We start from the raw sequence: 12,633 nt of genomic DNA on the forward strand, positions 1-12,633 counted from the left end.
GAGCAAGAACACTGATGTTGGTGCGCCTATCCTGCCAATGGATTTGCAGGATCTTGCGGAGGCAGCGTTGGTGGTACCTCTCCAGTGCTTTGAGGTGCCTGCTGTACATGGTCCATGTCTCTGAGGCATACAGCAGGGCAGGTATCACTGCTGCTCTGTAGACCATGAGCTTAGTGCCGGGTTTGAGGTCCTGGTCTTCAAACACTCTCTTCCTCAGGCGACCGAAGGCTGCACTGTGTGGAAATGTACCTTTTAAAACTGAATATAGTTACAGGTGCCCCTTTTTGACAAACAAAATGGAGTCCCGGTCCTCCCAGAAGCCTCTGCAGAAATGTCCTCGTTTCCTTCCTTAAACTTGTGAGCCTTGACTAAACACTGTAAACCGTTGCTTATCTGCGTTGTAAACAAAGACCATTTACATGAGTAAAGGGAACCTTAAGCAGACCACCTGGCCAGAGGCTTGGCCACCAGATAACAGAAGAAACATATTGGCCCAGAAATTAGGGTCGGGGGCTTGCCGCGCGTGTAAGCCCCCGATGTGCACTTACCTAGCGTGCCGGCCGTTGTGCTCTCGGCGAGCGTGGAATTCTGTTTTCTTCAGGAGCAGTCCCGGGCTTCATCTGACGTCATGCCCCCCAGGAGTGCAGCCTACGCGAAGCGTCCAGCGTGGAGTGTAAGGGAGACACGCCCTGTGAGGTCGCATTAGCATAAGACACGCCCCCAATCTTTCTCACAAGCAACAAAGCCTTGTTTGTATCAGAAGCAGCATGGTGAGTAGGTTCTTTGTATTTTTATGAATTTTTTGGTAACTTTTATAAAGTTTTAAATACTTTTAAAGGAATTGGAAGAATGTTAAATAGTTTTAAAGAGATTTCAAGCAATTTAAAGAGTTTTAAAAGCCCTGAAAGCATTTTTTTCATTCATTTTATTTAATTAGCAAAGTGAAATGGCTGGAATGAGCACAATTCACGTCATTAAAAGAACTCAGAATTTCACTGACGATTACCTCAGCAATCTCCTCAGGGCTCCAGTCATGGGGAGGGAATAGGTGCAGGAAACGTTACAGTGTCACCTTTTGCGCAATGCACCTCCTTGGACCCTCAGTCACAGATGCGAGGGGCCAAATCGTTCAATTGTTTAAATTTTCATTTTATTGACATGTTAAATGTTGTCTTTGCTTTTTTCATTGAAATTTATATTTCTGACTGAAAGAATATGTAACCTTTTCGTTTAAACAGTACAGCCTGTAGTCACTTTGAAAAAAATTTCAACTTTTTTGGAGCAAAAGTATTTTTACAACAACTGTTTGAAAATTAGAAAATAGCTAGTTTCCACCTTGAATGTCTTTATTGCACTAAGAAACCAAAAAAAGTTACTTTAAACTGTTTACAAAGTTTTTTTCAAACTATTTATGTTTGCGAATGTTTGAAAAGTTGAAAATAGGTAGTTAACATCTTCAATGTCTTAATTGCACTAAGAAACAAGGAAAAGTCACTTTAAACTGTTTACAAATTTTTTTCTGAACTATTCATGTTTACAAATGTTTGAAAAGTAGAAAATAGCTAGTTAACATTTAAAAGTTATAAACTACATCAAAACTGAACCTGAAAACTGTTTGATGATGCAATAAAAGTTCACTGCTTCACTTTAAATTGTGTCTGCTCCTTCCTTTGCTTTGCGAGGGGAGGGGTAGGTACAAGGCGACACTACCTCGTGAAGGTGTTGGCTACTAGCAGTTCCCGAGCAGCCTTACTTTCGGCAGCACTTGGCTCCTCCCCATAAGGCCTGGCCACAGGCACATTGGCATTGCTTATGTCCTCCATTTCAGCAGGGAGCTCTTCTGCAGTGTTAAGGGTCAGTCCTTCCTGCAGGGCAAAGTTATGCAAAGCACAACAGGCCATGACAATCCTTGCCACTTTCTGGTGAGAATACTGCAAGGTCCCCCCTGACCTATCCAGGCACTGGAAGCATGATTTCAGAACTCCAATTGTCCTCTCCACCACTTGACGTGTGGACACGTGTGCCTGGTTGTATCTCTCCTGAGCCTCATTATTGGTCTTGCGGTAGGGATTCATCAGCCATGGTCTTAGCGGGTAGCCCTTGTCACCCAATATCCATGTGGATCCTGGAGGCAATTTGCTGAGAGCATCATATAAGTTAGAGTTACGGAGGACGAAGGAGTAATGATTACTTCCCCAGTGCGCTGCATTCACGTTTAGGATCCTGAGGTGCGCATCACATAATATCATTACATTCAATGAATGATGCCCCTTCCTGTTGATCTATGTCACAGGTGCATCCAGTGGTGCCTTCAATGCAATATGGGTTCCATCGACGGCCTCAATCGCTTTGGGGAATACAGCAATGCGATGAAATGCAAAGGCCATCTCCTTTTGATGTCGAGTGGACAAGTCATACTTAATGAACTCTGAAAGCCTACGGAAAATGGCATCTGTGACCTGGTGAATGCAGCCCCTCGCAGCATTCTTGGAGATGTTGCTTATGTCACCAGTGCCTGCTTGAAATGACCCACTTGCAAAGAAGTTCAATGCTGTGGTTACCTTCATGTTCACTGACAAGGCAGTGCGGGTCTTCGAGCGTGGTTGCAGGTCCTCCTTCAACATGCCTCTTTACTGAAGCGCAGCCTCCTCACACACAACTCCTCCGACAGCATCTCAAATGATCGCCTCTCCCTGTACACTCTCTGGGGTGGGTAGTAGTTCCTTCTGATCAGGAGACGGTTATGGTTCCTCACTCTTCTATGTTGTTCCCTGGCGTTTTGAATTCTTTGAAGCAAAATCACACAGAGCATCAGGGCACCATTTGTAGAGGGCATGTTTCTCACTCACAGGCCTCCTCTTTACACAGATGTCCTTGTAAGGAAAAAATGGAAAGAGTTGTTAAAGTAATTTTAATAAAGTGAGTGGCTAGAAAATCACCTCGGGCTATGGCAAGAAACATGCGTTATCGGCTTGGGAACACGTCATACCCGCCTGATGAATATCACAGCCCGAGATGATTTTCCAATAACTAACATTTTCTGAAAGTCATAATTACATACATACATTCATACACATACTGAAAGGAATATATACATACATACATACACATACTTAAAGGAATATATACAGACATACATACATACATACTTGCTTAAAAGAATATATATTAATGATGAAAAGCTTCTTTCTTAAAAATTTTGTAAATGTTAAATTATTCATTATTATAGTCATTTTCACATTTAATAAACAAATCTAATTCAATTAGGCCTTGCACACAGCAAGAGTTGATCCTTATACCTACATTACTCAAAACCCGTTTTTAAAAAAAAATTAAAGTTGGAAACTTACCTCAGACTTTCTTAAAATAACTTTTCTCCCTTTCACAACCAAAAATGTGCCATTCAGAAGCTCCACTGATGAAATAGTTCTTCCTCCTGAGCGTTACGGAGCTTCTCGGGGGCTTTACTCCTGCTTTTTAGATGTGTAAATGCTGGGGACTTACCCTCACTGCAGCAATTCACAAAAAAGCCGAAGTTCAATGCGCACGCGCATGCGTTCCACCTCTGAACCCCTGCTTTCAGGGGAGCAGAAGTGCCGATTTCCCGCGCATGCGCTGTGCATGCAGAAAACCGGCACTTCCATCGGGCCCACGCGTGAGTACACCGTGCGTACTCACACGTTGGGACACGAATTTCTGGGCCATTGTATGAAATAACTACATTCCACACAATACTGATGGTCTTAATTAAATAGTCTGGAATAAATAACTACCCATTGTATTATCAATAGTCTTTCTCTACGCCAGACTTTAGAAATATGTAGAAACTTAGTTAAGGATTGAAGAACTCTTTGTCCCTTTGTCTGACTTGAAAGACACATGATGAAACCATAACCTGTTTACTTTACTGTATAAATATGTTGTTAATCTGTAATTCTGCAGAGAGTCTCTGCTAGCCTTTGACTTAGCGGGACGCTCTCCTTGTGCAAGTAAAATAAACTAACAATCTGACGGAAATAACAACAGAGAATGCTGGAAAATCTCAGCAGGTCAGGCAACATCCGTGGAGAGAAATTTGAGTTGACGTTTCGGGTTGAAACCCTTCTTCAAAACTGGAAAGAAAATAAAAAGATCGAAGGCAAAGCTGCGATCGAACAAAAGAAGAAAAGAGACAATAAAAGGTATGCGAAACCAGATGAGATGGTAATGGGCCCGTGGAGACAAAAGGCAGCTGAGATTAGGTGTGAAGTGTACTGGCAGGATAAGGACAGCTGCCAGGTGAGAGAGAGAAACAAAAGGAAAGGAGGGGGGGTGGAGAAAAAAAGGACCCAAAACAAAGGGGTGGAAAAAATTTTAAGGAAAAAAGTGATCGGGGCCGAGGTTATGATCTGAAATTATTGAACTCGATATTGAGTCCGATATTTGCTGTTCCTCGAGTTTACGTTGAGCTTCCGTGGAACAATACAAGAGGCCAAGGACGGTGAGGTCCAAGTGGGAATGGAGCGGTGAATTAAAATGACAGGCGACCGGAAGCTCGGGGTCACCCTTACGGACTGAATGGAGGTGTTCCGCAAAGCGGTCACCCAATCTGCGTTTGGTCTCCCCAATGTAGAGGAGACCGCATCGTGAGCAGTGAATACAGTATACTAGATTGCAAGAAGTACAAGTGAATCACTGTTTCACCTGGAAGGGGTGTTTGGGGCCCTGGACAGTGGGAAGGGGGGAGGTATAGGGGCAGGTGTTACATCTCCTGCGCTTGCACGGGAAGGTGCCAGGTGAAGGGGAAGGGCTGTTGGGGGTGATAGAGGAGTGGACTAGGGTGTCTCGGAGGGAGCGGTCCCTACGGAATGCTGAAAGGGGAGGGGAGGGGAAGATGTGTTTGGTGGTGGGATCACTTTGGAGGTAGCGGAAATGGCGGAGGATGATCCATTGAATGTGGAGGCTGGTGGGGTGAAAGGTGAGGACAAGGGGAACCCTATCGTGGTTCCGGGAGGGAGGGGCAGGGGTGAGGGCAGAAGTGCAGAATCTGACGGTACTGCTTGTGTTTTAGAGTCTTACTCAGAGTCGAGATTTCGACAACTGGCACACTGAAGGCGGTGTTGGACTTCGTCGTCGACGTCTGTCCTTGTTGACAGTAGGCTCCCGAGTTATAGAAAGTGGTCCACGTTGTCCAAGGCATTGCCGTGGATTTTGATAATCGGGGGGGGGCAGCACTGTGTGGCGGGGGCAGGTTGGTAGAGGACCTTTGTCTTACAGATGTTTAGTTTAAGGCCCATGCTCTCATATGCTTCGGTAAAGGTGTTTATGATGGTTTGGAGTTTGGCCTCCGAGTGAGCGCAGATGCAAGCATCATCTGCATACTGTAATTCGACGACAGAGGATGGGACGACCTTGGATCTGGACTGGAGGTGACAGAGGTTGAACAGTTTCCCGTTTGTTCTGTAAATTAGCTCCACTCCAGTGGGGAGCTTACTGAGGGTGAGATGGAGCATTGCAGCAACGAAGATTGAGAAGAGCGTTGGTGCGATGACACAGCCTTGCTTGACCCTGGTTCGTACGTGAATTGGGTCTGTGGTGGAACCGTTGGTCAGGATCACGGCTTGCATGTCGTCGTGAAGCAGGTGGAGGATAGTGACCAACTTTTGAGGCAGCCGAATTTGAGGAGGACACTCCATAATCCCTCATGGTTGACAGTGTCAAAGGCCTTTGTGAGATCAAAGAAGGCCATGTACAGTGGTTGGTGCTGTTCCCTGCATTTCTCTTGTAATTGACGTGCGGTGAAGATCATGTCCATTGTGCCCCTTAGTGGGCGGAATCTGCATTGCGACTCTGGGAGGAGCTCTTCGGCCACTGGGAGAAGGCGATTGAGGAGGATTCTTGCGATGACTTTCCCTGTGGCAGATAGCAGGGAAACTCCTCTGTAATTACTGCAATCAGACTTGTCACCTTTCTTGAAGATGGTCACAATTACGGCGTCTCTGAGATCCCCTGGCATGCTTTCCTTCCAGATAAGAGAAATGAGTTCATGAATTCGCGCCAGTAGTGCTTCTCCACCATGCTTTAGTGCCTCGGCGGGGATTCCATCTGTTCCTGAGGCCTTGTTGTTCTTCAGTTGTCGGATGGCCTTTTCAACCTCACCTGGAGGGTGGCAGAGTGGAATACTTTCAGCAGGATAAAAGCCAGTTCAAGAAACATGGGCCTAGAAATTCATTAAGGCGCTGCCAGCTTTGCGCCCAGTTAACGCCTAAAGGGTGATTTTGCGCCAAAAATGAGTTTCTCGCAGATATTCAGCGCAGCGGTATTGGCGGCGGTAGCCGTTAGCGCTGCGCCGGCACCGATGACGTCATCGGTGTGCGCAGTGCCCCGGTTCCACCCCGAAACCGCGCCGATCCCCATATTTAGTTGCGGCCGCCTCCTCCGAAGCGGCCGCAAACAGCGACCAGAAAACGGGGCCATCCTGCTGCCTTAGTGGGGCGCTTTAAAGTGGAAGGTGCGGCCGGCCGCTTTTGCGGCGGCCGCCTGCCCGCACCTCCTTCCCCGGCCTCTTCCACCACCCCCCCCCCGCGGCATTGCCGGCTGCTTTCCGTGAGCCCGGCACTTCTCCGTGGTGCCGGGCTCATTTGCCGGCACTATCCAGCGGCGATCTCCCCGTTGCAGGCAGCTGCCCCTTAAGAGAAGGAGGAGGCCTGCAGTACCGCAGCCTGCCGCTGCGCAGCGCCTGGCGCAGCGGCGCCAAGAGCGCTGATATTCAGTGTCAGCGCACCAAGCGGAGGCGGGCACACCCTGGTATAGCGCCCGCTTCCGAATTGGGGTGCTAACAATGAATATCTGACGATCGCTATAGGCTTCCCGCCCAGCGCTAACTTTTGGGCGCTAGGCAGCTGGCGGGGCCATAGTGAATTTCTAAGCCATGGTCTTTCAGAATGCTGTGGACACCTTTGTGTTGGCCTTCTTTTCTGCGCTAAGGATAGGTTCTCCTTCTGCATGTTGGAGTGGGGAATTATCAGGCTCACAGCCAGCAGGGTCCCTGTGAAGGACAGGTTAACGATCCTGTTTAACAGAGAGTTAATGAGACTGTTAATATGAGAGAGACAGCGTTTTAGAATTAGCACTGTGCATTGCATTGAGGGGCTCCCATTTTGGAATGGAATACAAGACTGAGAAGGAGGTGTAATGAGCAAACCAGCAGGCAGACTGAGTACTTCAACCAATGCTCCTGTTCATATCATTGGGAGTGGGGGTGGTTGAGGTGTTGCTGTGTATTGGGTGAGAAGAGTAATTGGCCAGGATAGAAAACATTGATTTGGACGATGTGAAGCAAAGATTGCAAGATTCAATACAGGCTGGTGTGAAATATCAGGCCATGTCTCACAACCAACTCGCTTTTGTAAACTGTCTGCAAGGCAACTGTGAAGAGGCAATTCAAAACTTAAAGGAAGCTGAAAAGATTCTGAGGGAGAATCATGAACATGAATTTGAAAGAAGAAGCATCATCACCTATGGAAACTATGCCTGGGTATATTATCACATGGGACAAGTGACAGAGGCCCAGTCCTACCTCGACAAGCTGGAGATGATCTGTAAATGATTTACTAATGGCTCTCGGTATACAGCACTGATACCTGAAGTATATGGGGAGAAGTGTTGGTCACTGTTGAGTTCTGCTAGTCAATACTATGAAGAGGCAAAGGAATGTTTTGTGAAGGCGTTGGAGGAAGATCCTGATAACACTGAATGGAATGTTGGTTATGCGACTGCTCAGTTTCGTCTGGAAGGGTTTTCTGGTACCCCAGAGAGCCGTGAACCCAGTCAATCAGTGAAGCAGTTGCGACGTGTGTTGGAGCTTGATCCAGATGATTCTGTAGCCATGGTGCTGTTGGCTCTAAAACTACAGGAGTTCAATCAAAAGGAGGAAGCTCTCACATTAGTTGAACAAGCATTGCAGAAGCCCCCTGACCTTCCATATGTAACTCGTTATGCAGCAACATTTTTGAGAAGAGAAGATGTGGAAAAAGCTGTGGGGCTGTTGAAGAAAGCATTAGAAATTAGCCCAAACTCTACCTTCTTATACCACCAAATAGGTCTGTGTTACAGAAACAAACTATTTCAACTGATCAAATATCCTGGCAGCAAAGAACCTCGCAATCCTGCTTTTCAACAGAAAGCTGAGTTAATGAATAAATGCAAATACTATTTTGTAAAGGCATTTGAGCACCGCTCATTGATATATATTACGGCACAACTGGATTTTGCAAAAATCTGTTCAATAAATGAAGAATATCCCCAAGCAGAGGAGATCTACAGCAATCTATTGACATTGGAAGATATTCATCCAGAAAATAAGCAGAAAATACATTTACTGGCTGGGTTATTTCAACTGAACCAGAAAAGTTCTAAATCAAAGGCCATCACCCATTTTCTGGAAGGACTGAAAGTCAATTATGACTCAATACCATGGAAAAAGTATCGCAAACATTTGGAGAAGATAGCAGAAAAATGACTTTGCAGTTATCCAAGAGACACTGAGATGTTTGGTGTTCTTGGTTTACTGCACCAGCTGGACGGGGAGAAGGGTGAAGCTATTGAATGCTTTGAAAAGGCCTTGGAGTTTGATCATGACAATGAAGAACATCGATGTGCTCTGTTAGATCGGGTAATTAATTTCAGTGGACCACACTGATTTGAGGTCAACACACTAAAATTAAAGTTTGCGAGTCCGGTGGTAAGTTTTAAATAGTCGATTTATTGCATCACTTGATTTACACTGTTTGACTTCCTTTATCCGACTAACATCATATTCAAAATGGCTGGTTTTTATACAGCAGCAGATGTACCCGCCCCCTTTATTACCATTGGCTCAGCAGCATGCATGCAGAGCTATGGTTGGTTCAACTATATCACACTGATTGGATCTCTGGTACATCAATCATTCCTTTGTTCTCTAGTTAAGCAGAATCATCACTTTCAGTTTTAAGCTAAGATCAGCACTTTCACAGTTTAAGCTAAATCAGCATTTTCATTGTTCTCAGTTTTTAAGTCAGCTGATGTGATGTTACCAGCTGTGATTGGATCTGATACATCACACCATCCTTTGGCATGTGGTCAGCTTAAGCATAATCAGATTTCTTTAAATCATTAGTTTAATCATATTAAAATCTATGTTATTAAAATATTATATTCCCTAACACTCCTCCCTTTGATTCTTTCAAAAAATTGAATCATTAACATAAAGATTAAAAATATAATCAATCATTGCTGTGTTTTGCCACTGTCCGGATCAGTGGCACTGCACAAATTTACATCAACCAGGATTTTACGTGGCCACAGTAAAAGCCTGGTTTTAATAAGTTAAGTGATTTCATGATCTTAAACTAATTAGTGCATCTTAAAAAGTGGGAGGAGCTCCCCTCAGCTTATGGCTTTGAAAAATACATTCAGGTAAAAATTAAAAGTAAAAAGGTAGAAAAATTAAAAGTAGAAAAGATACAAAAATTAAAAAGTAGAAAAGATACAAACTGATCTTGCAGCTAAATATAAGTTGCCACATCTTGTCTTACCCGTGGGGCATCAGCTGCCTGGCGGCAGGTACATTTAATTAACAGAAACACACAATACAGAATTACAATGATTACAAAGAACAAAATTAACCCCTGCACCACTGAAGTCCCCAGCGAGCCTAGCCATCCAGTTGCCCAATTCCATAAAGTGAAGGGCGGGGGTTGTTTAACTTTTTCTACTTCCTTACGGATATGTTTAGCCAAATTAGTAATATCTTCGGAGTTGCCCGGGATATATGTGCAACACTCAGCTCCAATTAGGGCACATGTTCCACCCTTCTCCGCTAGCAGATAATCTAGAGCCATTCTATTTTGTAAGGCAACTGTGCATATTGCCACCATCTCACTGTTCATTTTACTCAGTGACACAGCCGTATCATTGGCTACTTCCTCAAGAATCGAGGCTACCAGCCGAATTTCTTTTATTGTCCTGGCTGTTCCATACCCGGGGAATAGGATAGCGAAGAATTGTTCTGTTTTAGTAATAGCTCTTTCGGATCGATAATGATGATTCGCTAGAGAGGGCAAATGATGAATATATGGCAACACATATGCCAGGTAACATGATCCTGTCCAGCCCCGTGGCAACCAGGGGTATGCTTTGTTGCCACAAATAAAGTATGTCCCATTGTACGAGGTGGTTTTATCGACATCAAACCCTGCAGATACCAGGGAATAGTTGAAAGTACCTTTTTGGTTGGCGTATGGGACTTGCAGTGTACAACCATAATACTGAGGGGATGGATAACGGGGAAACCCAAGGGGAAACCCGTTAGCAGTACCAGTTACTGTAAAATTATATGTGCACCGACTAGTGCCTACGAATATCCCCCTCTTCAAATTCCTTACTAAACATATTGTCCCCGGTAGACTTTCCATACCTGTGGCCTTAGTGAGGGTGAGGAAGGGAGGCTGTTGGGAGTGGTCATACTTTGGTTGGTACCACCCTTCGAAGGTATTCATATAATATCCTCCCGCTTCCCAGGGCTTTGCAGATATGGGGTAAAATGACAAAGTAGACATTGCCTGGCCTTTTCCGTCTGTTGACGCAGACGCAACTCTTATCCACCTGGGGGCTTGGCGTGTGCCATTCTGGTATATATACCACTCTGCTACTTCTGACAGATTAAGTGGGACAGCTCTCAGAGGAATCCCTCCCTTAGAGTAGATGGGGATTTGGGTACATACCCAACAACCGGAGAGATTTTTCATTTTGGCATAAGTGTATGACATGTACAAAAAGGTATTTTTATGTAAATCCCTAGGTACTCGTTTAGGCTCTTGTGGTGCAGAGGATAGGCTCAGAAATAGGCAACTGACTAGAATAACTGCATACAGCATTATGGTAAACTCAGGGTTAACAGTTCAGGTTTCAGTCTCTAGGGCTCTCTTAACGTGGGATGCGTGGATCCAGGCTTTCTTTCCTTGAACTTTAACAGCTGCCTGGGTGGTTAACAATACTCGGTAAGGCCCTTCCCACTTAGCGCCCAAAGGTTCTTTATGGATCTTTTTCACGTAAACCCGAACTCCCGGTACAATGTCGTGTCCTCCTTCTGGTGGATCTCCCCAAGCTGCCGATACCTGTTGGGAAGCAGAACTAATAGCATCTGTTAGGTTTTGACAATAGGATAATAAAGTGTCACTCATTAAGTGGACATCAGCTTTCCGTAAATCAATAGTTCCCGGCAGTGACATGGGTCTTCCTGTTATAATTTCAAATGGACTCAGACCAGTAGTTCGATTCGGGGTTGCTCTAATACTGCACAGGACCATTGGTAGTGCCTGAGGCCAGGGTATTCCTTCCTGATGATATTTGGCAAGCCGTTGCTTCAGAGTTCGGTTCATTCTTTCCACTTGACCTGATGATTGCGGATGGTTAGGACAGTGTAGATCCCATGTAATATTCAGCAGTCTACTGACCTCCCTGCAAACAGCTCCTGTGAAGTGGGTTCCCTGATCAGAGTCAATGCTCGCCGGGACTCCCCATCTGGGAATGTAATCCTTGCACAGTACTTTAGCCGTATGGTTGGCTGTTGCTCTTCTGGTTGGAATAGCCTCTATCCATCTAGAGAATTTGTCCACAATTACCAGAACGTCAGTATACCCTGAACATGAGGGAAGGGATATATAATCGACTTGCAGATGTTGGAACGGTCCGGCAGGGGCAGGGGGGCCTCAGTTGGGGCATTACACTGATAGGTCCAGGATTATTTTTCTGGCATACCACACAGTGGTCTGCTACCAGCTGAGCATGTTTTCTAAATCCCCGGCTCCACCAGCTCTTCTGGAACCTTGCTGTCATCTGCTGTGGAGCCAAGTGTCCCCATGAGTGGATCTGTTGGGCTAAATAAGGCATCAGCGCCTGTGGTGCAACTGGCTTGTCAGTCTCTCTCTCTCTCCAGACACCGTCTTCACATATCTTAATTCCTGTCTCAATCCATGTCCATTTTTCCTCTCGGGAGCACTCGCTCTGCATTGTCTGTAAGCCTTGTGTCAGAGTCCTGAGTGCTTTCAATCTATACATCTGTGTTGTCTCCTCTGGGGGAGTGTACTGCGAGGCGGCTTCTTTAGCTGCCTGATCGACTAAGGCATTTCCCTGTGCCTCCGCAGTGTTTTCCTTCGTATGGGCTTTACACTTTAAGATAGATACTTCCCGAGGTAATTGTATGGTTTCTAACAGGTCCTGGACTTCATTCCCATTTCGGATAGGTGTACTGGTGGCCATTAGAAATCCTCTCTTACGCCATAACTGACCAAAATCGTGAGCGACCCCAAAAGCATAACGCGAATCTGTGTAGCTATTAACTGTCTGTCCTTTTGCTATCCGACATGCTTCTGACAGGGCCCGTAACTCGGCCTGTTGGGCTGATGTTCCTGCTTGTAAACATCCTTTAGCCACTACCTCATCTAGGGTTGTAACTGCCCATCCTGCTTTCCTGATGCCATTTTCAACAAAGGAGGAGCCATCTGTAAAAAGAATAAAGTCTGGATTGTGCAAAGGTTCTTCTGCTGCTAATGCTGCCTCTTCTGTTTCTTTTAAAATCTCCCCACAGTCATGGGCCTAGAAATTCAGTTT

At 45.4% G+C, this 12,633-nt stretch overlaps 1 pseudogene; it reads left to right on the plus strand.

The window, feature by feature from the left end:
• Positions 1 to 7,363: 7,363 nt before the first annotated feature.
• On the plus strand, positions 7,364 to 8,500 carry LOC147113609 (antiviral innate immune response effector IFIT1 pseudogene; annotated as a pseudogene).
• Positions 8,501 to 12,633: the final 4,133 nt, after the last annotated feature.

This window comes from Somniosus microcephalus, chromosome 8 (genome assembly GCF_052327205.1).
Source record: "Somniosus microcephalus isolate GS21.2 chromosome 8, FLI_Smic_1.0, whole genome shotgun sequence".
Classification (NCBI taxonomy): Eukaryota; Metazoa; Chordata; class Chondrichthyes; order Squaliformes; family Somniosidae; genus Somniosus; species Somniosus microcephalus.